The sequence below is a fragment of the Choloepus didactylus genome, chromosome 3 (genome assembly GCF_015220235.1).
Source record: "Choloepus didactylus isolate mChoDid1 chromosome 3, mChoDid1.pri, whole genome shotgun sequence".
NCBI lineage: Eukaryota > Metazoa > Chordata > Mammalia > Pilosa > Megalonychidae > Choloepus > Choloepus didactylus.
Window position 1 is genome coordinate 213,564,692 of NC_051309.1, and position 9,610 is coordinate 213,574,301.

The window sequence follows — 9,610 nt, forward strand, 5'->3', positions numbered from 1 at the left end:
GACAACTGGAGGAAGATGGCTAGGATCTCAGCATTGAGTTGCCTATGACTTCAACCCAATCTGCCTCTCCTAGACAGAATGTCCACACCCTCCACTGTGCCAGGTCTCCCCTAGTTCAGAAGACCCTCTGGTCTTCCGCCAGAGTGCGAGAGGGGCCTTACATACTCCATATGTAGTGTGGACTACAGCAGGGACTCTAAGGATTAATGGTTTCCCAAATAGCTTTCACCAAATCCTCCTTAATTTAGTACCCCCTTCCCTTCCAACTTCAGAGGTACCTGATTCTGTCTGGGATCTTGGAGGTTGCCTCTGCGTAAGCTCCTCCCACTGCTGGTTTAGGATTTGGCTGTCCCACTCATCCATCTGCATTCCGGCTCCCATATTTTATTGCCGTTTTCTCCTCTTCTGTTCTCCCTGTGCTTTTGCATTTACATCCCTTTAAGAAATCCCTTTGCTGTAGTTTTAGTGTAGTTTAGAGGGAGTGAAATTAGATGCATGCATTCAAATTGACATCTTAACCTAGAATCCTTTCTTCCATTTTCTATAAATTATTAGCTTTGAGAAGTGAATGGTTTATTAATTTAGTTTCAATTTTTTTTTAATAATAAATGTATTCAAAGTTATCAGTTGCTCACCAAATATTCTTTCCACAAATTTTGATGGGTAGTTCTTCCATGTTGGGTTCCAAATATTTTGTAATTTCCACTGTGATTTCTACTGAAGTCCATCAGCTACTTAGGAATGAATTTTTAAATTCCCAGGCATATCGTAAAACTATGTTTTTATTGTGAATGTCTTTTTTTTTTTTTCAATGTTCAGTTTCCTTTAATGACCCCCATTGCCTTGAATGGCAGGTGCAGGCAACTAGGTGATGACAAGAGATGTTCACTTGAAGATCTTGCCCTGATTGAAGGCTTTGCCCACATACTGGAAGGCCCCTTCCCAGGAAGAGTACACTTGAAAGAGTATTTGGGTGTCCTCACTGCCAGGGTCGTTTTTGCCATGTGTACAACTCGGATTCCCCCTGCCAGTCTGGTCAGTGGAAAGGCAAGCTCCTGGCCTTGAAAGACACGCACTCCAGAAATAAAGCTGCCGTTGTTTCCAAAGAGGATGACTTTGTCCACTTGTCCAAATTGCTGGAACATTCCAGTGATGAGGTTGCAGCTCCTGAAGGTCTGGGTGAGCTCTTCAGGAAGCCATACTGCAAACACCACAGGGAACAGCCATGCTTATCAAAGTGCTCTCCCAAATGTGGCAGTGCCAAGGAAAGTGTGCCCTCATTGGACTCCTTGCACTTAAATTCATCCAACACACAGAAAACCTTGGACAGGTGAGCAAAGAAGTCTTTGGCATTCAGCTCAGCAGCCAGCGCCTGTGTACCTGCATCCATTTCCTCCTGGGGAGCAGGGGCAGCTGCCGTTTCCTCCTCCTTCCACCCAGTGGACCTTCCGCTTTCCGCGAGCTGTTATTTTTAGGCTGACTCGCTGCAAACTTTTTAGCATCAAACTGGGCCGCCTTCTCACAGAGTTTCACTTCCCCCAACACAGCCTGGACCTTACGCTGGCTAAGGCAAATGAGCCACCTGCAATTGCTATTGAAGAGGGCCTGGCAGAAAGAAGGCTCTAGGACCCGTGTGTAGAGTCACAACAGGGTGCAGACAATTGTGATGTCAGCCAGTGTCATGCATTCACCCACCAGAAAAGTCCTCATCTTCAAGTGAGTATCCTGAAGCCCCAGAATTCGCCTCCCCTCCTCCTTTGCATTCTCTGTGGCCTGCTCATCGTGGTGCATGATGCCCAAGGTGGGAAACAGTGGCTGGGGGATGATGTCGCTGTCAGCAGAGCTCTCCCGCTGCACCACCTGGGCTGCCTGTGGAGTACTTCCCCACATGGTAGGTAATGGCATTGCTCTCAGACACCCAGAATCCATCGTCATCTCCAAATGCTGGGGCCTTGCTGGCAGTAAATCTGCAGCGAAATTCAGGAGCATGGTTGGTTTGGCCAAAGTGGAAGTGGGGTGGTGTGGAGAGTATGCAGACTTGACCCTCACTGAGCTGAGCAGTGACAAGAGCCTTGTAGGATATGTGTACAGGGTCCCATCCACCATGGTGATTCTGCAGAGCAAGCTATTGTGGATTTCTAATTTAATTGCATGCAGTCAGAGAACATGGCCTGAGTAATGTGGACTCTTCGAAACTCATTGAGGTTTCTTCTGTCTCTTAATACATAGTCAGTTTTTATCATGTTCCATATGTGCTCAAACAGGATGGAGGGTCCCCATTTCTTGGTGCAGGATTCTCTGTTTATCTATTAGCTCAGCCTTGCTGATTTTTTTATTCTAGTCTTCTATGCCCTTCATAATTTTGTATTTGTACAATCAGTTTCTCCCTTGAAATTATTTTAGTTTTTGCATTATATACTTTGAAACTATGTTGTTGGATATATTCATATTCATGATTGGTAGCTTTTTCATATCATATTTCATTTAATGTTCCCTTTTGTGTTTTTTCCTTCCTTTGTATTCTTCTAGTTAATATTTCTTATCCAGGATTCTGTTGCATTTTATTAGGTTTTCATAGTATATATTATTTATCCACTTATTTTCAGCCTTTCTTTCTTTCTCTCTCTTCCCTCAGGTGTGTACTGTAGCTGTGCCTCTGGAGAGCATCATGAGGCTGCATTTCTTCAAATTTAAATTTTATTTCTGCTATATATATAAATATATATAATCACCCACATATTAATAAATTCTAAAGATACTAAAGAGTAAATGGTGGAAAAGTCCCTCTCTTCCTCTTTCCCCATCTTCCCTATCTCTCTTTTCAGAGGTGGCTGGTATCATCAGTTTCTGGATAGAGATAATAATTGTGAATATAAGTAAATGTATTATGTATACTTTATTCCTTCGTGGTGGCCTGACATGCACCACTCTGTATCTCGCTTTTATCATCTCTTAGGGATTTATCCTTAACTGTACATAAAGAACTTCCTCATTCTTCTGTGTGACTGCCTTTTAGTTTATTTTACGAATGTACTCTAATCTATTCAACCCACTCCCGTTTGCGGATTTTAGGTAGTTTCCAATCTTTGTCTATTACAAGAAAGGCTGCAATGAATGATCTTTACAGACATTATTTAAACGTGCAAATATTCCGATAGGATGAATTTTTAGAAGTGGCTATGCTGGGACAAAGAGCACGAGCTTTTGTAATTCTGGTAGATAAACAGATATTGCCCGTTCGACTGCCATAGAGTTTTGCCAGTTTTCACTCCCATCAGCAGTGTGTTCTAATTCATTCTCCCACCCACTTGTTTTCCCCCTTCTTCACCTTTTCAGCCAGGGATCAGTCAAGAAAAAAAATAAAACATGTCTAGGTGTGTTTCTAGGTAGCGGAGCCTCAAAACTAGGAACCGATTACCTAGCTGAGGGTGGGAAAGAGGAGTCAAACAGGGGATGGGGAAGCAACCCAGGGTTAGCCAGAGCAGAAAGCTATTTCCACCCAGGGCTGGAGGGGCAAAGCCGCAGCATTACTGATTCCAGGAGCCAGGCCCCCCAGGGGAAGCTGGAAGCACAGCAGCCTGCCTGGCAGGAGCTGCGACCACACAGGGGCTGTGAAGAGGGAGCTGAAGAAGAAGTAGCTGCTGATAGAGACACCCTGAAGCAGAGAGTGAAGGCAGAGAAATACCCTGCGTCTCCTTTTCTTCTGCCTTCCTGTTTTCTGCCAGTGCCTTCCATTTCTGGAAACTACCTGAATTCAGCCTTATATCCAGACCAGGGCCAAAAAGGGTGGGAATGGATCTGAGAGCAAAACAGCCAATGACTCAGCTCCATTCTTGCCCTTCTACCCATATTTAACTGCCACAGAACAATAACATCATGCTCCTGCCTGACGGAATACAACTAACCTTTGTGCAAACACAGGCACTTGAGCTATTTCTCCCACGTAGCGGCACATAAAGTCCCATCACTCACCATACGTACCTTGATAATCCAGGATCTCCTGAGGATATGCAGTTTTCCCCTTCAACTTTGAATGTCATTCTTCTAATTGTAAACTAAGCACCACCAATATCCCTCCTTCAAAATAGGGAATGGGAAAGAGAAAGAAAAAGAAATAATTGGTTAATACAAATATACAGAAATAGGCATAATTGTTGAGTCTTCAGACATAAAGACTAATAGATATTTATCACTTTCTTCTACCTCTGCCAGCACTTGGCTACTTGGGATTCTTTACCCAGAGGAGTGACTCAACCTGTTTTTCCAAAGGGATTGATTTCTTTATCATTCTGCCTCTATTGGGTAAAGAGCCTTCCGCTGACTTTTATAACTGGTCATGAAATACTAAGAGGCACTCCGGACAATCCCTTCAGTTCCAGACATAGATTACTTGTCCCATTGTATAGCATCAATCCAATTTTCCCTGGGCAATTGACATTATTCTCTTCAGCCAATAGGATAACCCCTTTTTCTGCCCATTGGTTCAGTGGCATGAGGCGCCCAAAGTAGTCAGATGGTGTTCTCAACTTGCAATTCTGTGAAATCATAGTTGTGTCCTGGTAGAAGCATTCCTCTCTTGGGTATCAGTATTTCTAATACAGCAGGGCCCAAGGTTATAGGGCTGGGAAGCAAAACTTCTGTGAATGGGTCATTACATGCAGTGAAAGAAGTTCCTCTTCTAACTTTTCGTTCCTGGACCAGTGTACTCCGCCATTGGGAGAACTAGTTCCTGGGTCAAAGGATGTACTGCTTCCTGTCAGGTCAGCACCTCAGCCTCCCAGGGTGCAGACCCTCAGAGGGCCATTCCACCAGATGCTTCTTGGTGGTAGGGTGCATGTCACCCCAGCAGGACAGAAAAGGGCTGCCAATGGATTTGAGAGCAAAATAAGCAATGACTGGCAAACTCCCCAACATAGCACGTCATCCAATGCTTGGATTTTTTTTTACCAATCTGGTGATTTAAAAAAATGGCATATCAATATGTTTTTATTTTCTATTTCTTTTGAATATTTTGTTCATGTATTTACAAGCCACTTGGATTTCTTTTTTTGTTGAACCATTGATATTGTTTGCCTGTTTTTTCTTTGAATTGTTGGTTCTTCTTTATGTATTTGTGAAGTTAGCCTCTGTCTGTGGTATGACAGCTATGATTTCACAGAACTGCAAATTGAGAATGTCATCTGGGTACTTTGGGCTCCTCATGCCACTGAACCAATGGGCAGAAAAAGGGGTTATCCTGTTGGCTGAAGAGAATAATGTCATGTTAACTTCATGATCAACTTGTCTAGATCCACCTCCCTAGCCCCATTCTTCCACTCCCCAAATTCTTATTATTGTATTAGTATCACAACCTCAGCTCCCTTGTGTACCTGGTTCTGCTACTTCTCAACCTTGCCTCCTGCCAGTCTCCCCGTATTTTCTCTGCTCCTTCCACTCTGGGCCCTGGCTGTGCTAAAGCCTGTGGAGCCCACATTTCCTGCTGTCTCTTCATCTCTGTTGAGCAGTTTTGAGAGGCCTCCACCCATGTGGGAGTTACTCAGGTGGGATTTCCCTCCTGCCTTGAAGGGAATCTAGACGGGACAGACCCAGGTTCACCCTCAGGGAGCAACTGGTTCCATTCCTGGTTGGGAGGATGAAGTTTTTCCTCTCTGTGCCTTAGAGCCCCAGCTTTCCATAAACACAACCCCACGCAGCAGGTGGCTGCCATTTTTTCCCAGCTGCCTTTTATGAGGGCACCCAGAGATGAGCTGGCTCTCCCCACCTCCAGCAGGAGCATCTCAAGCAGCTGCCCTCTTGGCCAACATTGGATGATGTTGGCCCCAAAGCCCAGCAGGCTCAAGGCTTTGGTTCCATCCCTGGCTTTCGTTTCCATATGCTTCTGGTCCTCGGAGATGTTTAGCTTGTTTCGGAGACCAGCTGCATTTTACTGGGTTTCTCTTTTGATATGTTCTCTCTCATACTTTTGTCTTTGGAACAGAGGGGGTATGATGATGCATGAACTTTTGGCACCATCTTGCCCAGACTATTCACTTACATGGGAAGACACTCAGTTAAAAACTCGGACATCTCTTTCACACAGGGTGCTGACAAAACAATAAATCAAACTTCCGATACTTGTGCGGTGGTTTTTGGATACAAATTCTGGACATCCCAATGGTTGCTTCTTCTTTTTTTTTTTTTTAAATTCAGTTTTATTGAAATGTATTCACATACCATACAATCATCCATGGCATACAATCAACTGTTCACAGTATGATCATATAGTTATGCGTTCATCACCACAATCTATTTCTGAACATTTTCCTTACATCAGAAGGAGTCAGAATAAGAATAAAAAATAAAAGTGAAAAAAGAACACCCAAACCATCCCCGCCTCCCACCATATTTGTCATTTAGTTTTTATTCCCATTTTTCTACTCATCCATCCATACACTAGATAAAGGGAGTGTGATCCACAAGGTTTTCACAATCACACTGTCACCCCTTGTAATCTACATTATTATATAATTGTCTTCAGGAGTCCAGACTGCTGGGTTGGAGTTTGGTAGTTTCAGGTATTTACTTCTAGCTATTCCAATACATTAAAACCTAAGAGGTGTTATCTATATAGTGCATAAGAATGTCCACCAGAGTGACCTCTCGACTCCGATGGTTGCTTCTTGAAGTAGCCCAGCTGGGGGAAATGCAGGTGGATGTGGCTGCAAATTCGAGGTCTGCAGCCTCAGCAGGGCCCCCTTGCAGCTCTGCATGTGAGCTGGCTGGCTTCCTCTCCTGTTGGCCTCACACCTGATCTGGCCCCTGCATCACAGGAAATACTAATAATAAAGTCGTTGTCACTGTCTTTATGATGGGGTCATTGGATTGAACTGCTGCAATTCCCCTCACACTTTTAAAACCGTGCTCGTTCTTCCTCCTTACCACCTCTGGTCTCCAGGGAATCACTGCCCATCCCTTTTGTCTAAAGCTTATTCCTCAAACTCTTCTAATGCTTACCCCTTGTCACCACCTCAATCGATTTCATCAATTTCTCCTTCATCTGTATATGAAACCTATATTTTACTCCTGGTTTTTAAAATTTCAGCATATTATCGTGGTTAAGTGTTTCTCATCTTAAAACAAAGAAGTCTCTCCGGACCTAGCGCCTCTCCTAGCTATCCCCCTACCTTGCCCCTTTCCATTATGGAGCTGCCTTCTCAAGAGAGTAGTCTTTGCTCAGGAACCCCACTTCCTCACCACCCTTCTCTTCTTCTCAGCACCCATCGTGCCACTGAAACCATGTGACAAAGGTCATGAATCATTTACAAGCTTTTAATCGTCTGCTCGGTTTTTATTGTTTGGCTTTCCTGCCACCTTTGCAACTTCCCCTCTTTTGAAACGCCACACTGCTTTGGCTTCCATGGCCCTCTGTCCTCTTGTTTGCAGGATGTCTCAGATAGTTCCATTTCGCCTTCTGTATGGCAGCTCTGCCTCTACCCTGCCCTCGTTCTGGCCTGGGTCCTCTTTTCCTTCATGCTGCACTCTCTCCTGGGCTTTCTCATCTGTGCAACAAGCTTCCCGTAGCATTTATCAGCAGGTGACGCCTGTTTCCAAATCTCGGGCCCCGAGCTCTCTCCCTTGTGGCCCACTGCCCACTGGGCATCCAGGGGGACCACGTGAGGTGCCCATTCGAGGGAGGGTGCTGCCCTTCTCTGCAAACCTCTGCACCCTGTTTAGAGGAAAAGGACTGGAGATCCGTTGGCCAGTTGGGAGAGACGATTGTGAGCCAGAGGTGGGGAGGCAGAAGACTGGTGACTGGGAAAGAGGACACACAGGGAGAGCTATTAAGGCAGTTGAATTGACCATTTTTAGATGCTTACACAGCAGTCCATGAGTTAGTATTTGGGAAGTTTGATCACCCAGCCACTCATATTCTCTTCCACTGTGATAGCATCTAGCCCAAGATATTGAAACAAGTTTCTTATGATAGACTATAGGGCAAAAATGGTGTCCTATTCCGTGGTATCTAATGGATTTCCCTAATCTGATGGATTATTGCAGCTAGCAGACCTTCAGCAGGACCTGGGGAAGCAACGAGAGGCAGCACGTTGGAAAGAGCATTGACTTTAGGGTTCAAGGAACTGGATTTCAGATCCCAAAGTGCTACTCACTGTCTGTATGATCTGGTACAAGACATCCTTTCTAAGTCTTCCCTGTTTAAAATCTGAATGCTGAGTATAATGCTAACTACTGATTTGCATGAGAGGCTTGTAGGAATAAAATAAAGCAACATACGTGAAAACATTTTGAGGCATATTAGGGATGGTTATTGGTCAGTGTCGTTGACTAGCAGGGTGGTTGTAGTGGTGGTGAAACAGAATCTAAAGGTTCTCCTGGGGGAACTGCTCCAGAGGGCTGACACTTTCTACCATTTAGGGAGATCCAAAAAGCCAAGTGTTGATGAAAGTAGCAGTTTATGCATGATGCTCTATTATCTCTCAACAACAACTGATTAGAAAATGTAGTGGAGCTTCCTACATCCCACTCAAAATTGAACTTATCCCACCAGCTTCAGGCAAAGAAGCTGGAAAATGGTGAGTCTCTCTCTCCCCAGACAGGAGGACCCACCTCCGTGTGTTTCTTGCATGGGAGGAGTTAACCAATATGGCACCCTGGCCCTCCCTGCCCATTCATGAGGTGGGCTGAGGAAGAAAAAGGCAGGGTAGAGTTTGTTTCCTGTTTCTGAGGCCCAATAGCCCAGCCCACCGGTAACACATTCCAGGGGAAATCAGGGTCACACCAATCAGAAGGTGTGCCAAAGTCTGTCTACTCCACCCTTGGCTTCTCCTTTTTCAGGGTAGCTTCCTCTCCTGGCCTTTGGGTAGCATGGACCGGGGATGGGAGCCTGTATTCAGGCAGGGCAGCTCTGTGCTCCCTTACAGTCTCTTCACTCATTTTGCTCAGCCTCAGCTCCCTCTTAACATTTCCAGTTTTAGACCAAAGTCCTTTGTACTTTACCGAGATAGTAGCTGCGGTATAGCAGAAAAAAAGGGACTTGAATCTTGATTTGCAGCTCACTGTTGTGTGTCCTCAGGAATGCACAACTCCTCTTGTTTGCCCAGTTTCTCCATCTCTTCAATGGGGCATGGTAATTGCTTCTTTCCTGGGTCTTGAGAATAAATGAACTGATGTGAAAAACTTTTGCATATGTATCTTCAAGCACATAAATGTTCCTTCACTTGGAAGGCAGAAGCAAATCAACAGTGTTTGGAGGTTGGCTTTGGCTTTGGCTTTCATTAACTTGATACCATCAGCCTCAAGCTTCGTTTGGTTCATTTTCTGAATCCGACACCTTTATGCAAGTCATCTCTCTGGGTTAAATCTCCAAGGCACCTTTCAGGTGAGGTTTATTCTAGATCAAGTGCCCTCATTTCTCCATTCCCTCTAACAATTGCTACATTTTCTTAAGAATTCTGAGGTTTTCAGAGAGCTTCCTGCTTGAGTGACCACACTGTTTTCTTTAGATAGTTGCTGGTTCCTTCACAGCTTTCCACACCTAGTGATTTGCAATCCCCAGAGCTTTCTAGGTAAGCTCTTTTTACTTCCAGTGATGCCTGATGACAATGACAATGGC

The 9,610-nt window shown here is 44.7% G+C and overlaps 1 pseudogene; it reads right to left on the reverse strand.

Annotated features, from left to right (window-relative positions):
- Nucleotides 1–885: 885 nt before the first annotated feature.
- LOC119528977 lies at nt 886–2,106 on the reverse strand (annotated as a pseudogene).
- Nucleotides 2,107–9,610: the final 7,504 nt, after the last annotated feature.